Genomic DNA, 17,456 nt, shown 5'->3' with positions numbered 1-17,456 from the left:
TTTTTGTTTCCTCATATATAAATATATTCTCATATGTGTATACATATACACAGACACACACGAGAATATATTTATATATACAGTATATATACAATAACATACATACATAGGTGCGGTTGTGCCTGCAGGAGTGGCAGTGCTGGTGGAGGGAGCGGTGCCGCCCGCCCCGGCCCAGTAATAATGTTTGTTTCCCCCCCATCGAATCTGCCACTGGCCCTGCCAGCGGCGCCCGGGGCACCCCCTAGCTTCAGCACTGCCCCCAACCACCCTGTGACAATTTTACAACAGCTGGAGGGCTGAAGTTTGGATACCCCTGATCTAGAGCAGCGGTCGCCAACTGGTGGTCCGCAAGAAAATTTTGGTATGTATATATAACGGAAAATTGTATACTTAACTTTCGGTAATTTTCCTTTCCTGATGCCAGTACATGGCAACATACAATGGGTATGGCTCCGCCCCCAGTCCAATCACAGGACCAGTTATACTATAAAAGCCCACCTCCCAAGGCCACCATTCTCGTGACAAGTACTCAATGTGAAAGCCATGGTAGGGTATGCTGCCTCGTACTGGCATCAGGAAAGGAAAATTACCGAAAGGTAAGTATACAATTTTCCGTTTTCCTGACACCCTACATGGCAGCATACAATGGGATATAGAAATCACACAACCAGGGACGGTAATTCTGAGATAATAAATTATTTGTACCACATTCAGAACCAACTTCCCCATGGGCAATACTCCTGGATAGACCCTGTAATGGGACAGGAACATATGGCAGGTTACTGCCTTCCAGAATAACTCTGGAGGTACATCACTGAATCCTATCCATAGGGATGACAGTCTGCGGAAGAGCGAACCCAGAGATTAATCTGTGGCTCCACCTGGTTGACCAGGCACAATGCATGTGACCTAGTGCACGCAGAGTTCTACTTACCAAAACCACCAGCTCAAACATATTCTTAGTATAACCAGCTTTTAATGGCAGGGATGAATACATCACAGCTAGGGATGCACCAATACTAGTATCGGTATTGGTGCCAAGGCCGAGGACTCATACTTGCCCAAATGCTCCTATGCCTGGCCCGATTGGCCGGCTCCATGCTCCCTCATCACTTGTGACGAGGGAGCATGGAGCCGGCTTCCCGGCCATTCAGGAAGCTGGGCAACGTGTAATGACTCGTTGCCTGGCTTCCTGATTGGTCAGGAAGCTGGCCAATCAGGAAGCTGGACGCTGTGTAATAACCCAGCGCTGGCATTCTGATTGGTCGTGAAGCCAGCTTCATGCTCTCTCGTCACATCGTGGCGAGAGAACATGGGAGCCAACTTCCCAGCCAATCAGGAAGCCGGGCACCGCGTCATTAAATGGCTTCCTGATTTGCCAGAAAGCTGGCTCTATGCTTTCTCGTCATCTAGTGACAAGAAGCATGGAGACAGCTTCCCTGCTAATCGGGAAGCCAGGTGGCAAGTCTTTACACGCTGCCTGGCTTCTTTAATGGGACTTCTTGTATCGGTATTGGTGAGTACCAGAAAAAAAAATATCGTTACTCGTACTCAAAACCGAAAAACCGGTATCCGTGCATCCCTAATCACAACAGTGCTTCCTAAACCCTGTCCTTAAATCCCACCAATAGTCCCTGCTTTGTGGATTATTCTCATTCATATTTACAGAGTTAAGTACAATAGGGTGAAGAGTTTGGAGAAGGCAGGAGAAGTGAACAATCCCTTGACAAAGTCGGAATAGCTGAAACGTTGGGGCGTTGGTTGAGCGGCAACTGGAAGTGACGTCAGCGTTGGTGCTGGAAGTGATGTATCAGAGGTGACGCAGCGGATATCGCGTGATGCTGAGACTGCAGTTTAAGGATCCTTCTGGCACAATACATTATACAGGCTGAGACACTTTGTGAATGCTGGATTGTTTTAGCTTCTTGCGAATGTGTTTTTTTATACAAATAAAGTGCATGTTAGTATAACGGTTTTACACTATCGGAGCCTCTTGTCCTTCCTTTTCTGTTTACCACATGGGGAATTGAACATTGAGGAGAGGCAGGACCGGAAGCCATGTTAGATGGAAGTCATCTGTATAAGCGCTGTCTGCCAATCTGTAAAAAGAGAGGCATTGTTGTTTGGTGAGTCCTAGTCTGCTGGTTACAGCACTGGAAGACTTTGATTAATGGTGGAGATTGAACTTTTTGAAGAATTTTAGAACAGCTATAGCATGGATTAATCTTCATTGATTATGCACCTTGTCACATGGACTTTCACAGTGGTGTTTATTTAATGTAACGCTTGTTTTGTATCCGTAGCACCTTTCTTATTAATACTGTATATTGAGTTGCATATTTTGCCTATATTGAATTGAAGGCTGCAGTGATATTGCACATTGTATTATATTTTTTGGGGGTATTGTAGATCTGTAGCGCTGAGTTGGGTGGTTATATGTAAATATATAAAATTGTTAACTGTGCACTTGCTTCAGTTTAAAATGTAGATGAATCAGCAGGCAAAAGGAAACAATGTAGAAGTTCAGATATCGCTCAAATTTATAAATACAAAAGTATCAAATCTATAAGTTGATTTATAATAATCAAGTCAACTCTTTTACATGTCACTATATCACTCCAGCCTTAATATCCTTAGTGACACTCAAATAAAATCGTCTGTCATCCTGCAGCAGCTCCTATTGTGCTGGTAGGACTCTGATGTGAAAAGGGGACTGAAGACTTGTGAAGGGAGGCTTCTAATATAAAGGGGGTTCTGAAGTGAAAGAGGGGGCTCCTGATGTGAAAGAGGGGCTCCTGATGTGAAAGAGGGGCTTCTGATTTGAAAGGGGGATTCTGTTAAGGGGGGGCTCCTGATTTGAAAGGGGGGGTTCTAATGTGAAAGAGGGGGTGCTGATGTGAAAGGGGGATTCTTTTGTTAAGGGGGGGTGGGCTTCTGATGTGAAACTCGGGCTCCTGATGTGAAGGGGGACTCTGATGTAAAGGGGGACTGCTCACATAAAGGAATCCTCTCATGTGAAAGGGGTAATTCTGATGTGAAAGGGGCTCCTGGTTTGAAGAGGCAACTCTGATGTCAGGGGGAGCCTCCCATTTTTGGTGTTTTTGTGTGGATTTTTGAGAGGCTACACATTTTTTTTGCATTTATACATGTATACTTTTGACATTTTAGACTGGGGTGCCTCCGATTTTACATGCTTTTAAAAGAGTGTCATGAGTGAAAAAAGGATGAGAAATGCTACTCTATAGAGCTGCTGGAAGAACCACATTTTAACAAGTCAGTGAACGGTTGCTGTTAAAGAGAAGTTTCAGGCTACAAGTGTGTTCCTAATACTATCTGCAACCACAGCAACTGTGCTAAAGACAGAAAATCCAATCAGTTCCCTTTAATCCCAATACACAGGTAAATCGCCTGCAAAAATAATTCAGATAGTTCCTCACATGTCCAGTGGAAGGGTGAATCCTGACGGATATGCCATTATATTTTCATTTTCCCTCTACTTGGTTCACCACCAATCTGATTCAAATTTCCAGGTGAGTTTGAATGTGATTGTGGCTTGGAGAAACTTCTTAGTAGTGACACTGGTAATACAGCTCCAGCATCTTACACATATATACAAAGGAGGTTCAGCACATTACTGACAAGAGCCCTGATGCACAGCAGTGGTGCCTGGATGAGCTGCTTTTATATTCAATGACTGAGAAATACCAGACTTTAGGCAAAAAAGGGCAGACACACCACTCAGTTTTGGCTATACTGTTATTGAGCCAAAATGACCACACGTCATTTATACTCTACTGTAGCTACTCCAGCTGGATTTTATCATTGTGGATGCCAGAATATGACAAAGGAATCTATACTGTTTAGTCTTCCACATTTTTCACTGCTGACCCAAAAGTGAAGGGGATCGGCTTTGATGGCCATTTACACTTTTATCTGATGTGTAATACAGACGTTAGAGCAAAAAGAGCCAAGAGTCATGGCATTGCATCACATTGTTTTCTCCCATAGGGTGAGCAATGCTTCAGATATGTCGAAAATATTTTAATTCCTGCGCACTGGAAAAAGAAAGACCTTACAACCGACAAGAAGGAATCTGAAATAGGTAAGCTTTTAGATAACTCTGGGACACTGGCTGTATTTAGACATCATGCGGCCCTAGGTACAGCTGAACCATGGAGCCTTATGTACAATCTCAACCCCATGTGTCATGTGCTTATTGTAGTATAAAATACTGGCAGCATGCCCCATTTGATGAAGACGACTGTGGTCTACTTTGTATGGCGGACTAGAATCATATGGCTTTCACCTAAGTCACCAACCTAATGACTTGCCCTAACACTCTTACACTAAACTTTATACCTAATTGAATATAAAATGAAAGGATTCTTGCAGTCAGATTGTAATATCTGTAGGCAGCTTAACTAAGTATAACTATCAAAGTGTGGCCTGTCTATAAATACCCCATTCAGAATGGCACGGCTTATTTAAAATGTATGTAAAGGCAAGTTTTTTTGTGTTTTTTTTGGCGTTAGAGTAGGGAAGAGTTTGAGTTATCACCAGAGCAGGGGGTTACTAATGTCCTCCAATGAGGACACCTCTTCCAGTGACAACTCTTTAAGATGGGGATTCCATTCAATTTGGGGAGATTTCTTTTAATTTCCTGTTGTGGCTGCAGGTTGAAAACTAAACAGAAATCTCCCCAGTGGGGCACACATAACATGGAAGGATATGACCCTTCCAAACTCCATTTAAAACTAAAAAAAAAAAGTTCTTCTTTACATATACACATTTTGTAAATTGGATCCACATGAAAAACTGTGTTTGTGTGTGAAAACTTTTAAAAATAGACCAAGTGTTTCATTAGTTATGCAGCAACATTCTGTATTATAATACTTCAGTATCAACCAGTGCTCATCAATTTTCCTGATACAGGGGGCTTCAGGTGCGGCCCCGGACATCACCAGAGGGCTGCACATAATATTCAGTTAATGTAATTCATCAAAAAGCTGTCAAGACAATGCGGATATGCAACAGGAGATGGTCAGAGACTACATGTATGCTGCAAGACATGGTCAGAGACTGCAGGTATGCTACAGGATATAAATCAACTGCGAAACATGCTATAGCAGTTTTTGGATACTGGGAAGAAGCTTCCGGAGGCAGTCATGGACTGGAAACACATTACACAAAGCTGCTAGACATCACTATTACAGCCCCTTTACAAGGTAACTCTTCAAAATTTGTGCTCCGTAAAGCCTCCTTATTTGTACCATAGTTGATATTTCTCTCCGCATGCGCCAATATAAAATAAAATAAAACGAAGGGAAAAACATACGAAAAAAAATGGATGATCGGCACAAAAAGAAGGAAAATTGTGTGATAGAAGTAAACCAATCAATATACCTATTTGAAGACAAGCTAAAAAAAAAATAAGGAAAAAAACAGGGACTTGCTTACCAGTGGTATAGACAAGGTTTATGATTAGTTAAACGAGGTGAGTGGCTGTTTAACATGGTCTCAGCGGTAGTTAGATTGCAGTCTTTCATGAGCTGTGTGTTTTGGCCCTGAAAGGGCTTCACAAACATTTTGAATGTTCATGCATTGCCAAATTATTTAACATAGCCACATAGATGGGAACATATAGACTTCTGTAGCATGGCAATGTCAACACCGGGCATTTTAGAAATGGCTGCAGGAGTATGGTACAGTAAAGGGTCACATTGTCAGTCTCAAAATATCCAAATCCCCACCAACATAACAGAAGAAGTCCGTTACTACAGAACTACTGGATTTCAATGGAGGCACATGAATGGACATCGAGTTAGTGTTACTAGTTGCGGACCTTGGGACAAACTTAACTACCTTGTACGTACCTCTTTGTACTCTTTGGTCTTCCTCCCCTGCCATGACTGCTATAACTGGCAAAATCACCAAAGCCAGTTGTCAGACATGAACGGTCGATAGACTTGATATGGTCTACTGAGCAGTCGACCACCTGGGCCTTATAACAAAGTAGCTACGACTCCAAAGATTCTCTTTACCTCTCAGCCTGACAGCCAGGTCCCGGCCTTTATGTGCTGCTCAAGGGGACATATGATCTACATTTCAGTCAGTCAACTCACATGTGGAAAAAAACCTTTCAATACAAAATGTTCCTATTTAATGCAAAGTTCCCTCTAATGAGCCCCAATTCCTTCATCTCCCCCCTACTATTATTTTGCAGATTTAATAATAAATGTTTACCAATTACATGTCAACTTTTTGCTAATGTTTATTTGTTTTGCTCACATGTTAAACATGGCATTAAACTATTCATCTTTTTTTTTCTCCAATAATGAATGCAGATCAAACAAATATACATTGCCCAGCAAAGTATTTCTTTAAATTATTGCCCATTTCATGGTGCTTCCAAACAGCTGGCTCCATCTCTCTGTTTGGCTTTCCTAAACATCCTGCCCAGTACAAGATCACAAGGAACAGATGGCTTTCCTAAACTTCCTGTCCAGTACAAGATCACAAGGGACAGAGCACAGTCTCCAGCAGCCATCCATCTAACAGCTAGAAGGAAGGAAGATGGAAGAAGAAGAAAGAGAAGGGAGCAGGGTGGTTATCCATGCTCTGCATGTGTGTTTGTGGAGACACACACAGCTTACTAGCACACACAAGGGTGGCTCCATAGGACTCTGCAAGGAAAAGGAGCGGCTCTAAAACAGGATATCAGGGACAGTGCTCAGAGGACCAGCTGATCCTGCAGGAAGCTAAAATGTATAAACATCAAGACGTAACATCCATTGGAAGTGATTTGATCAGCATTTGAACTAGTGTAAACATTTTGACTTTAATATCAATTTAATAAATAACCTTTATTTAATCTGTAAACAACTTTACCATGCTTTGTAAGACAAACATAATTTTACTGTCATTATAAGCAAGGGGAAAAAAATGTAAAATAATAAATCGAATAGCTGTTTTGTTGCACAAAATATGCCAAAAGGAGGCTTTGTCTGTCCCAAGAAAACAATGTATGTATTACTTTAGTATAGTAAGTGGCAAAGTTGTTGAAAATGAAATGTAAGCAGAATACAGGTGTTGGCGATAAAGTGGTTAAGTAATAAGTAAAACACCTTCAGTTTAATTTAAAACTGTTGGAAGAGACGGGAGAACTGTGAAGAAACAATGAAAATCAGAGACAAAATGGAAAATTCATGAAAATGGCAAGCTGGTTGAACTACGGACATCAGAAGGACTGGACTGATACGATAGCAGGCGAGGCAGTCACAATAGGTAAATGAACCATGAGACCACGAGATTTACCAGTGTGGTATACCTGTGGCCCCAATATGCCATGAAGCCCTTTTAATAACCGTGTAAGACGCTGAGGCACATGTATTGATGGGCTTGAAGAGCTGGCTTACAGTTATTAAACCGTACATGCTGGGTCGCCTACGCTGACATCTAACAAGAAGAAAATAGGGTTTCCAAAAGTGCTGGCATTCTCATTTTATTTGATATGTTCAGTGTTTGCATTTTAATGGATATTTGGATTTACAAACATGTCCAGGCAATTATTAAATAGTTGAGGCAACTTATAAAATTAAATTGTTTTAATATTTGTATCACCAACAGTGGCATCATGTGTGACATCAGCTATGATTTTAATGGGTACAGCATGTGCTTCCTATACTAGCATCCAGAACAATGACCTAAGCCATAGTGCAATGTGCTGGGAAATATGGAGGGTGGAAGACTTGACATAGGTTCCATTAAAATGCAATCCATGATATGCTGTGATTACATTGTGGTAGTCATTATCATTAAACCATTTTTTCACTTTTTGGAGAGAGTGAACAAGATTTAAAAATTAGTCAGAGTTTTATTTATATCTGTGACCCCACTAGGGGGATTTTCCTTCATTTTCTATTCCTGGGACGCCCATACAAGAAAGGTGCTTGGCAGAAGTTCCAACCATTCTTTGCTCTAAATGTGTATTTGTTTTCTTCTCTCCCCACTGGAGAGAATTACCATTATTTCCTGTCTGGAGGAGTGAGGGTTAATCTACCAAAAGGAACAGAGCCTTAATGCTCTGGTATGTATTTTTGCAGGTGGAGGGATGTTGTTGTTCCATGATGTTTTTTTTACAAAAAAGTTGGCAGGGGAAGGTCATTTATCTGCAGTTTAGATGGCTTTTTTTCCTTTGTAAATGTCAGTGCTGCTGTAGTACATGGTATACATCATATATGTATGCCACTTCACTATTTGTTTTGCATTTGTGCATTTCCTTCTTAAAAGGGCAGGGACACACCAGGAAGCCCTACACTGCTCAATGCAGCTAAAGACATTATGAAGGGAATTTATCAAAACGGGAGCAGGCAAAATCTAAAGCAGCTGTGCATGGCAACCTATCAGCTTCCCTCTTCAGTTTGCTCAGTCAAGATTTGAAAATGAAAGAGAGAAGCCAATTGGTTGTCATGCACAGCTGCTCCAAATTTTGTCTGCTCCAGTTATGATAAACTCCCTTCAAAATGTCTTCAGCTACATTGAGCAGTGTAGGGCTTCCAGTGTGTCCCTGCCCTTTTAAGAAGGAAGGAGTTACCTCCAAGGCATACCGGATCTCAGTTCATTCAATTCCCTAGATGTCTCAATCTGGAAGCTCAGAAAGGCTAGAGTTGACTACACTCTCCAAGGGACCACACTTGGTGCAATGGCAAGGCAGCATTACTTTACAAATGTTTGAAAATGTAGGCAAGAAAAACCTGTTTTTTTAATGCAAAAACAGATTAGATTATTTATTTTTGTGTGGACTCGCTGGTTAGGGCTCATTTACACTGCCTGTACTCTAAAACATTACATTTTAGCATGCGGATTGCTATTAGTGTTGCCTTTTTTTTTGTTTTTTTTTAAAGTTTATTGGGCAATCCATCTAGGTCTCCAAACAGCAGTGTGCTGTGCTATGATGACTTGGCGCTGCAGAAAAACACATCACATCAGCCTTGTGGTATGAATGGGGCACATGGAAAACAACTGTTTTCTATGTCCCCCTGCAGTGACTGGCATTGGCCCATTCACCACACATACCATGAACAGGCCCTTAGTGTGCAGGGAAATGCTTTTATTGTATTATTTTGCAAACTGTCCTGCCCATATGTTACTTATTCTTGCTAGGTATAAATTGGTCTATGTGGTTGCTTTTTTAACAATTTTTTATTAGAGTGCACTTTGTCCAAAATCCAAGTTAGGCATCAATTTCATGTCCATTAGTGGCCTCAAATGGTCAGCCATTTGTTGTCAAGAGAAAAAATCATCCCCTACAGATAGGCTAGTTTCAACTCCCACTCCTCTCTTCCCCCACTCTTCATAAGAATGGCTTGCAAGCTTGACAGAGCCAAGTTCACACGTTTGTAGAGTGCATTGCCTTGATTGCCCTATGGGTGGTAGGATCATACCTGCATGCGTTCTAAAGTCTTAGGGAAACCTTAAAAATGTTCCTGTGTGCGCGGCGTCAATATTTTCTTTCTGGTGCATATAATGTATGGCCAAGTCTGAGCAAAGACATTGACATCTACCACCAGATAACTTTCATTTCAAGAGGAGTTCACAGACTGGGTTTGGAAATATTAATCTGTACAACACAGGTAGATGGGCCACCCACCGCTTCTTGCATGTCTGTGGTCAGCTGCACAGTACACTTGCTCCTTTACAGTGATGGAAAATGTATGGGTGTTCAGAGCAGGTGACATATCTATATTATTATAGTAAACTAGAAATGGGCATATGGGAATCCCATACACACACTAATGTAAACGTGTTAATGTACATGATTTTATTAAAGCTGAACTCTGGGCACACAAACTTTCATTTGAAATATATTCGTCAATAACTACAAAGGATATAAATCCACTTTGCGTCAACCAAACCCATATATTACCTTGTAAAATTATTGGGGATATCATGGTGTAGAGAGCAGAGCTGTGGGAGGGACCCAGCAGGCACCACTCACTACAAGCTGGACCAGTCACCCTGCACAAGGAATGAGAGCAGCAGTGACCATCTTTATTACAGGAAGCTCCTTCGCAAAGGCAAACCTTCATGCTGGATTACTGCACAGATCTGAAAAGATAAAGCACAAGAAGATTCAAGTAACAACATTGTAGGTAGACCATGTTTGCCTATCTCGGAGATCAGGTTTAGTTCCGACTGGGATACAAATCCACCACAATGAACAAAAATTGGATGAAAGCCTTTTTTCTCGCCACACCACAATCTCAGAAGGGACTCAGATGTGAAAAGGGGGAAGATTTTTTTGTGAAAAGGGGGGGCGCTCTGTTAGGGGAGGCTCCTGATTGGAAGGGACTTCAATGTGAAGGGGGAAAACCCAACTTTGTCTTTTGTGTGGTTTCCCCTTCTAAAACGCATTACATTTTAGACTGGGAAGGCGTGGCTGAAAAAGGTTGAGAAACACTGCATTATATGCTCAGGTTTATGATAGCAGGTGAATAATGCCCTTACTCATCACTAGAACACCGGAGCAATGTCAGGGTTAAGCGTGTTTTATCTTTTAAATAGATGAACACTTTGTGGGTTCAATGTAAACGTCTGAACATTCCAATAGAACTTGTAAAGTTTCCCAAGAAATTACCTTTAGATTCCAGTTGACTTTTTATCATGTGTTCGGGAAGAAAGGAGCTCTGACTCAGCCTTACTGGACTGGTCCTAATGACCCGTGTGCCATGCACAAATGTTTGCAGGAGTAGCTATGACTACTAATAATAATGAAAATCATTGCATATACAATACACACTTGGAAAAAACATACCCCATCACGTTAAATACACAAGGTGTTATACATTCTTATAAATATTGTCTGGAAAGGAAAACATTTTAAAAATGATTTTTATTTCAAAGTTTACAAAAACAAAACTCAGAAACAGAAAAATCAACAGACAAAATTGCACAAAGCTCTACTCTTTCCCCCCAAACCCTGATTATTCTTCCCTTCATTTGTCGTATAAAAACAATAAACACATCACCACGGAATTCTATTAACATATTGTATGTTATAGAGATTGCTTCCGATCGTTTTCAGCCAATAAAATGATAAACTAATAAATAAAATCAACCTAAATATAACCCATGGAATAATATTGACTATTAGGGCAGATGTCATAAACAGCATCTATACCAGCATCTGAACCAGGGCTGAAACTACAAATTCTATCATGCATCTGCCTCCGAGAGTCATGCCTGTGGCTGTCAGTCTTGGCAATGCCTAATGGGATTTTTAGTTGCACCACAGCTGGAGTTTGCTGACCACTGATCTATAGATTGTGTACCCATTCTCTATAGCAGACAGTTGAGTCACCTTTAACTGAAGGTCCCCCAAACTTCAAATGAAAAATGCAAATCGGGTACTAAAACATATATAACTCAGCAAGTAAATGTTTTCAATGTAATAATGAAATGGAGAGATTAAATTTATGTCATTCAAATGTCTGTGCAGCCAATTGATCTGCGTTAGATGCCCTTAAAAGCTAAAAGGTTTTACCAACACCACAATTATTTCCTATAAGATTAAGAGACATGAGTCAGCTGTTTAAGGGCCTGTATGAGCAGGCTTTTATTTGCGTCAGAACCAATTTTGCCTTCATGCACTGGGAATACAAAAACATATCAAAGCAGGTAAAAAGCAAGTCAAGACCACTTGTAATGAATTTTAAACATCTCAGCTTAAGTCAAAAGTAGGCTTCATTTGCCCATTGACACAAGCCCAAAGCCCATCCACACAGGCTGTTAATCTCGCTCCCCACTGTGCCTCCTTTATTTGATATTTTCTAATTATCTAATGAAACTTTCTGCTATTTCTGCTAATCTATGAATGGTTTTGCTTACACCAGTTTATGATAATTATGTATTATGTACTGGCTTTTATTGTTCTTTAAAAGCCTGCCTTGTGTTTAGAAATTACCCTGTGGAGACAGGATTACCTCAAGTCCCATTATTTCAGACTTGGCTAGTTTAATTAGTCCACCTTTGCATCAGCAATTATTGCTATAAAATGTCTAAAATGATCTATCACATGGCAAAGATCTGGTTGTAGAATTACCACATATGTATGTGGTCATTATGTGCACCATCCTCTCTTCTGCAATGGATATACCAATTCTCAGGATGATTAGATTTATCCAGTTAGACATAACACAAGAGCTACTATAAAAGTAACAGTAGCACAGCACTTACATTTTTCAGCAGGCTTTTCTGTCACTTTAAGAAGATGTAAATGTTCCACGTTTCTGTAGAACTGTCTATTAGCTCTGAAATTGACCTGACTGGCTCACAAATTTTGCAGAACCTTCTCAACTAGCCACAATCTTGGTTACTTGGTTAACAAGTCTCTGACAAAAGCTTCAGCAAATTAAGCTGGAGTATTTAACAGATTTGGTTCAACTATCCAGTTAATGGATCTAAGTGAGCTTTGGACGTACAGGCAAATACATAGTATAGGTCTTAAAGTGGTGTTGTGGGAGAAAAAAAAGTATGTATTCATTATTCATCTAACCATCACATTCCAGTTCTGACAGATGAATTGCATAAAAATAATTGCCCCAAAAACATAGCTTAACTAGCCATGTTGGGCCTGTTTTGTCTAAAATGGCCTTAGTAAATGGTACAATAGTCCTTCATATTAACATATGGCCATATAGTAATACTGAGGGTTCAAATAGTGTTCACTATACTCGTAAAAGTCATGGACCTTACTCAAATGTCAGTACATTTAAATTTTAACTCCATCCAAAAAGGCTTCCCATTATTGATGGCATGAGATAAAGGTTGGTTCTGTTAAGTCTGTACAGCATTTTTAGACCTCATTGGGAGATCCATCCCAAAACACTGGGATTGGCTTTTCAGTTAAGCTTAAATGCTGTATTACTTACCCCGGATATCGAAATGTTTGAAGAACTTAATTTCAGTAGACAACGGAAGCTGCAAACTAAGCTGAAAAACCAAGTGTTGCCTGGTTCAGACACCCCCACCAAGATCAAAGACAGTTTTTTTTAAATCTGGTACCGACCATCTGTAATGGATCAACTGGAACAATCTCACTTTGCGGATTAAAGAGCAATAGTGGGCAGGGTGCGATTGCATAAAACAGATTCTACATGACACTAAGATCTAAGAGGTAGATAAAACACAACAGCTTGATTCATTTAACACACCAGTTCATATCTCCTTCATCAATATATATTTAACAAAAATAAAGCAAGTCACTACAATGCCAGGCACACCTCAATTATACCTAAAATAACCCACATTTTACCCAAACCTGACTAATCCAGGTATTAAAGTTTTTTTTTGCAGAGTGTCACTTACTGGAAGATGAGCATTGGTTTGTGTAAAGCTGAACAAAAAGGATTAGCAAGAGCTCATTGCATCTCAATGCAATAAGCATCAACCAGTTTAACATCAAGATGCAAGATAATAAAAAAAGTGCACCACTGATTATGATTATTATGAAAAAGTCCAATGAAGAAACTCCACTGCCCCTTGGCTACCAGGTTACCTTAGCATTACAGCAGAAGGAAATAACCGAACCTTATTAGTTATTAATAACATGGAGGAGGTCACTCCTATTGCATCACCCACATTTGTCTAAAGCTGGATAAGAACTGGTATTCAGTTCAGTTATTGTAGTAATTTACACTTGAACTCCATGATATAGTTGCATCAACCATTGCCAAGTGAAGGTGGAAAGGATTCTTCCCGGCAAATCCCTCTAAGGCCTACAGCGCAGGCCTGTAGTGTTATGTAACAGAGCAAACATGTAACTAGGGCATGGACCTTTTACAGCCATCCTTCCCCTATGTAACAATACAGAACATCTCATTGCAGAGCACAAAATAAAGCACAGTTTATTCCAGTTCTCTCTGAAGAGAATGAGAATCTCTTATAAAAATCACATATACAACTTCTTCAAAAAATGTCTTCACACAAATGTATTGGGCAGGGAAAGCGTGTTCCTATTTTAGAATAGTAATGATGGTAGCCATTCGAAGAGATTTGATTAGACACGTACCCAATCCTATTAATCGAACATGCACATTCATTATGTAGTGCCTGTCGGGGAATATCCCAATTACTTATTAAAGTCCATACCACATGATGCAGAATCCTTTCTCTGCTTTACTAGAAGATAGTTGTAGAATATCAGACATTTTTCTATCCCACTAGATCTCCTGCACCAAGGTGCAACTATAGTGCACTATGGTTCACGACTTGTAAAATTCTCTCCATTAAACTCAACTTCAGGCAAATATTAAATACAACAGACTGCAGCTGGTACAGAGTAATATTTTTTTAATACCACTAGTGTTAGTACCATATTTTCACTTGGGATCACCCTCTAGCAATGCCCTATACAGCAGCAGTGGGAAAGGGAAGGACAGGACTGGAAGTCAATCGGGTGTGCTGCATGTAAAAGTGTTTGCCGAGTGTAGGAGAGCTGACCTCATCAGTCTGCTGCTGCTCTTATGCGGTCTAGTCAGGAGGCTTCTAGTGGAGAGAAGACACCACTGTATTACGTAAAGAAGAACTCCAGGACAAATTTTTATCAACCCTTGCAGTGGGACTACCCCTGCACTGCTCATTTTTATCTAGGTTAAAAAAAACAACATATACTACCCGGATGTTCTTGGCTGGCTTGTTCTTAGGCCGGTCCTTCCAGCCTCTTTCCCCCACTCTGCAGCAGTCTACGGTCCCGTAAACCAACACGTCTATACAGAGTGAATGGACGTGAAGATGCCGAGGAGGATTCCAAAGCTGCGGCATAGGGAGAGACGGGCTGGAAGGAGCACTGCGACAGCTGGCCTGCTTGGAGCTTTGGGCGAGTATAACTTTGTTATTTTTGAACCTAGACAAAAGTGAGCATTTAACCCTTGCAGTGCAGGGGTAGCCCTACTGCAAGGGTTAATAAAAAGTTTTCCTGAAGTTCTTCTTTTACTGTAAGTGGTGTCATCCACCTGGCTGTGTGGCAGGGATATCTAAAACATATACGGTATATATCTCCAACCATTGGTTGGTAAAATAGCCCCCAAATATGAATTTAACCAATTATTTGAATTGAGTTCAGCATACCAATAATACTTTAGTCACAATACAGTAAAACTACAAACACCTTTTGTGCATATCTGCCTAATATTGATTAAGTGGGGCTTATTTAACAACATTTTACAAACAGCCATGCTGTACCTCAACTCATTCCTACGTGTTTAAAACTAGCTTCTGGCCATTTAGCAAAGTCATAATGACAGTCGATTTGAGAAAGCTCCACAGTATAGCAGGACTCCTTTATCACCCATAAAAAGTATTTCTAAGTATCATTGGTAGCACTGCAGTTCCACAAATACAAGAGATAAAAAAGTACGGTAACAAAAAGGACAGACTGCATCTTCAGTGTGGGGACCAGGAAGATGTTCCATTTATTAAAAAAAACCCAAAAAAAACACACACATTCATAATTTTATCATATGTAAAAATGATGGAATATTTTTTCAGCATTTTGCTCACTTAAAGTGCATATTCTCCCTTCTAAATTTTGAGTTAAAGGATTCTGCAACTTGTCTAGAAGAACCCTTAGCAGAAACAACAACTATTACCAGTTTGACAAAAAATGGGTTTTGCTATGAAAATGATTGATATGCATACACTTAAAAAAACTCAATCTACAATCTCAATGTAATGTTACTGCACAGCTGAGACCAATGTAATACTGCATCATAGTATCTGTTAATGAGATACCGTTGGCACAAAACATCTAAATGACTTCATACTGCAAGGCACTTGCTATCTTGCTTATATGTAATGTGCCATTTTTGGTAGTTATGACAGACTTGTTGAAAGACTAAGCTCTGCTTGCTCTTAACACGTTATACTTGGCATCCGGAGGTTGGAATGCTATGACAAGATGAGCTCATTCAAGTGAGGCTGTGGGTCATCATGTAGTGTTTGGCAGGTGTCTGCAACATGGCTGTTTAGTAAATATGAACCCTGGTGTCGCCTGCCTCTTTTAGATATGTAATCAAATACAACGGGGCTATAGATAGAACATCTGCCTAGCAGCAAGCTGACCCCTAATATAGAGCGCAGCTACAATGACACGATCTCAGTCTAATCCCTGGATATATTGCCAATAGAATGCACTTGGGAGGCCTTCTATGGACAGTCCAGAAAAAGCTGGCAGATTTTGTTCCCGAGGATAGCCCTTGTTTCTATGGACAAATTATGCCATGACAGGTCATCCTATAAAATGCTCTTAGTGAGGGTCTTAAAAAGCAGAAAAAAAGCACAACATAGAATGGCACAGAGATTGTATACTACATTGTAACTTCATGCAATGCATGTACATGTCAGGAATGGGCATTTCCTGTTTCGTAACAGACCACTACAATACTATGCTCAACATTAAAAACCAAGAAACTAAATACATGTAACATAGGGAAACACATACATCTTTTACAATAAGCCTATACTGGCACTTGGTCAGTAGAGCTGGCAGCCACTGGATTCAAATGGTTTAAAGTGCAACTTTAAGGAAAATGTAAAAAAAACAAAAAATCAACAGCTGCTAGTAAAGAGGCAAATGTTTGGCGAATCTACCAGCTCCACTTATTATGTAATTGTAAGCTATTTGCATGTATATAATTATCATATATTCTCTAGCTCTGGTCTGGGTAATGACACTTACCCCAGGACTGTGAATTTGTCTGGGCAAGTTAACAGGGAAAAAAAACAAAAAAAAATGGCCATACTAATATTCCTGTCTACCTTAATTATTCAGTATAGTGAAGTACACTTTCATCCATATTGGGATTTCTCAAACACATCCTTTATCAGGGTTAATAATACACGTAATTGGTATTAAATTGTATATCAGTTATATCTCTTATAAGCCTGAAGGGAATAAAATGCGTTCACTTACTGTAATAAAGACCAGTCCCGGTTGCTCTATCTCCGTGTGCAGGGTGACTGGTCTTGTAGCCACCCTCCTCCTGTAGTTTTCTGAATGCAGCCTGTTGTGGGCAAACCAGCTGGGTCCCACCCACAGCTCTGCTCTCAGCACAGGCTATGTACAGCACAGTGATGATGTTTCTGCTACTTTTATATGGTAATCTGTAGGTTTCCAAGGGCATTTGGTGCACACAAAAGTATCCTTTGTGGCTACTGAAGAATATATTTCAATTAAAGTTTTTGTGCCTGGAGTTCAGCAGACTGTAGCCTGTTTCCTTATGCACTTTATGCCTCCAAATTTATTTCTACAGATCTTGTTAATTTCTACTGACCTGCTATGAAAGACGTCTGAAAACATGTAAACGCTGGTGTTTCTACATGAGCACTGGAAGGATCTTATGAGGAGTGCATTTGAGCACTACCACCTAACGGCTAATAAGCAAAGTCTGGGAATCTCC

Source organism: Nanorana parkeri, unplaced genomic scaffold (genome assembly GCF_000935625.1).
Source record: "Nanorana parkeri isolate BGI_ZX_2015 unplaced genomic scaffold, ASM93562v1 scaffold348, whole genome shotgun sequence".
NCBI classification, from domain to species: domain Eukaryota; kingdom Metazoa; phylum Chordata; class Amphibia; order Anura; family Dicroglossidae; genus Nanorana; species Nanorana parkeri.
This window is presented reverse-complemented; position numbering follows the sequence as displayed.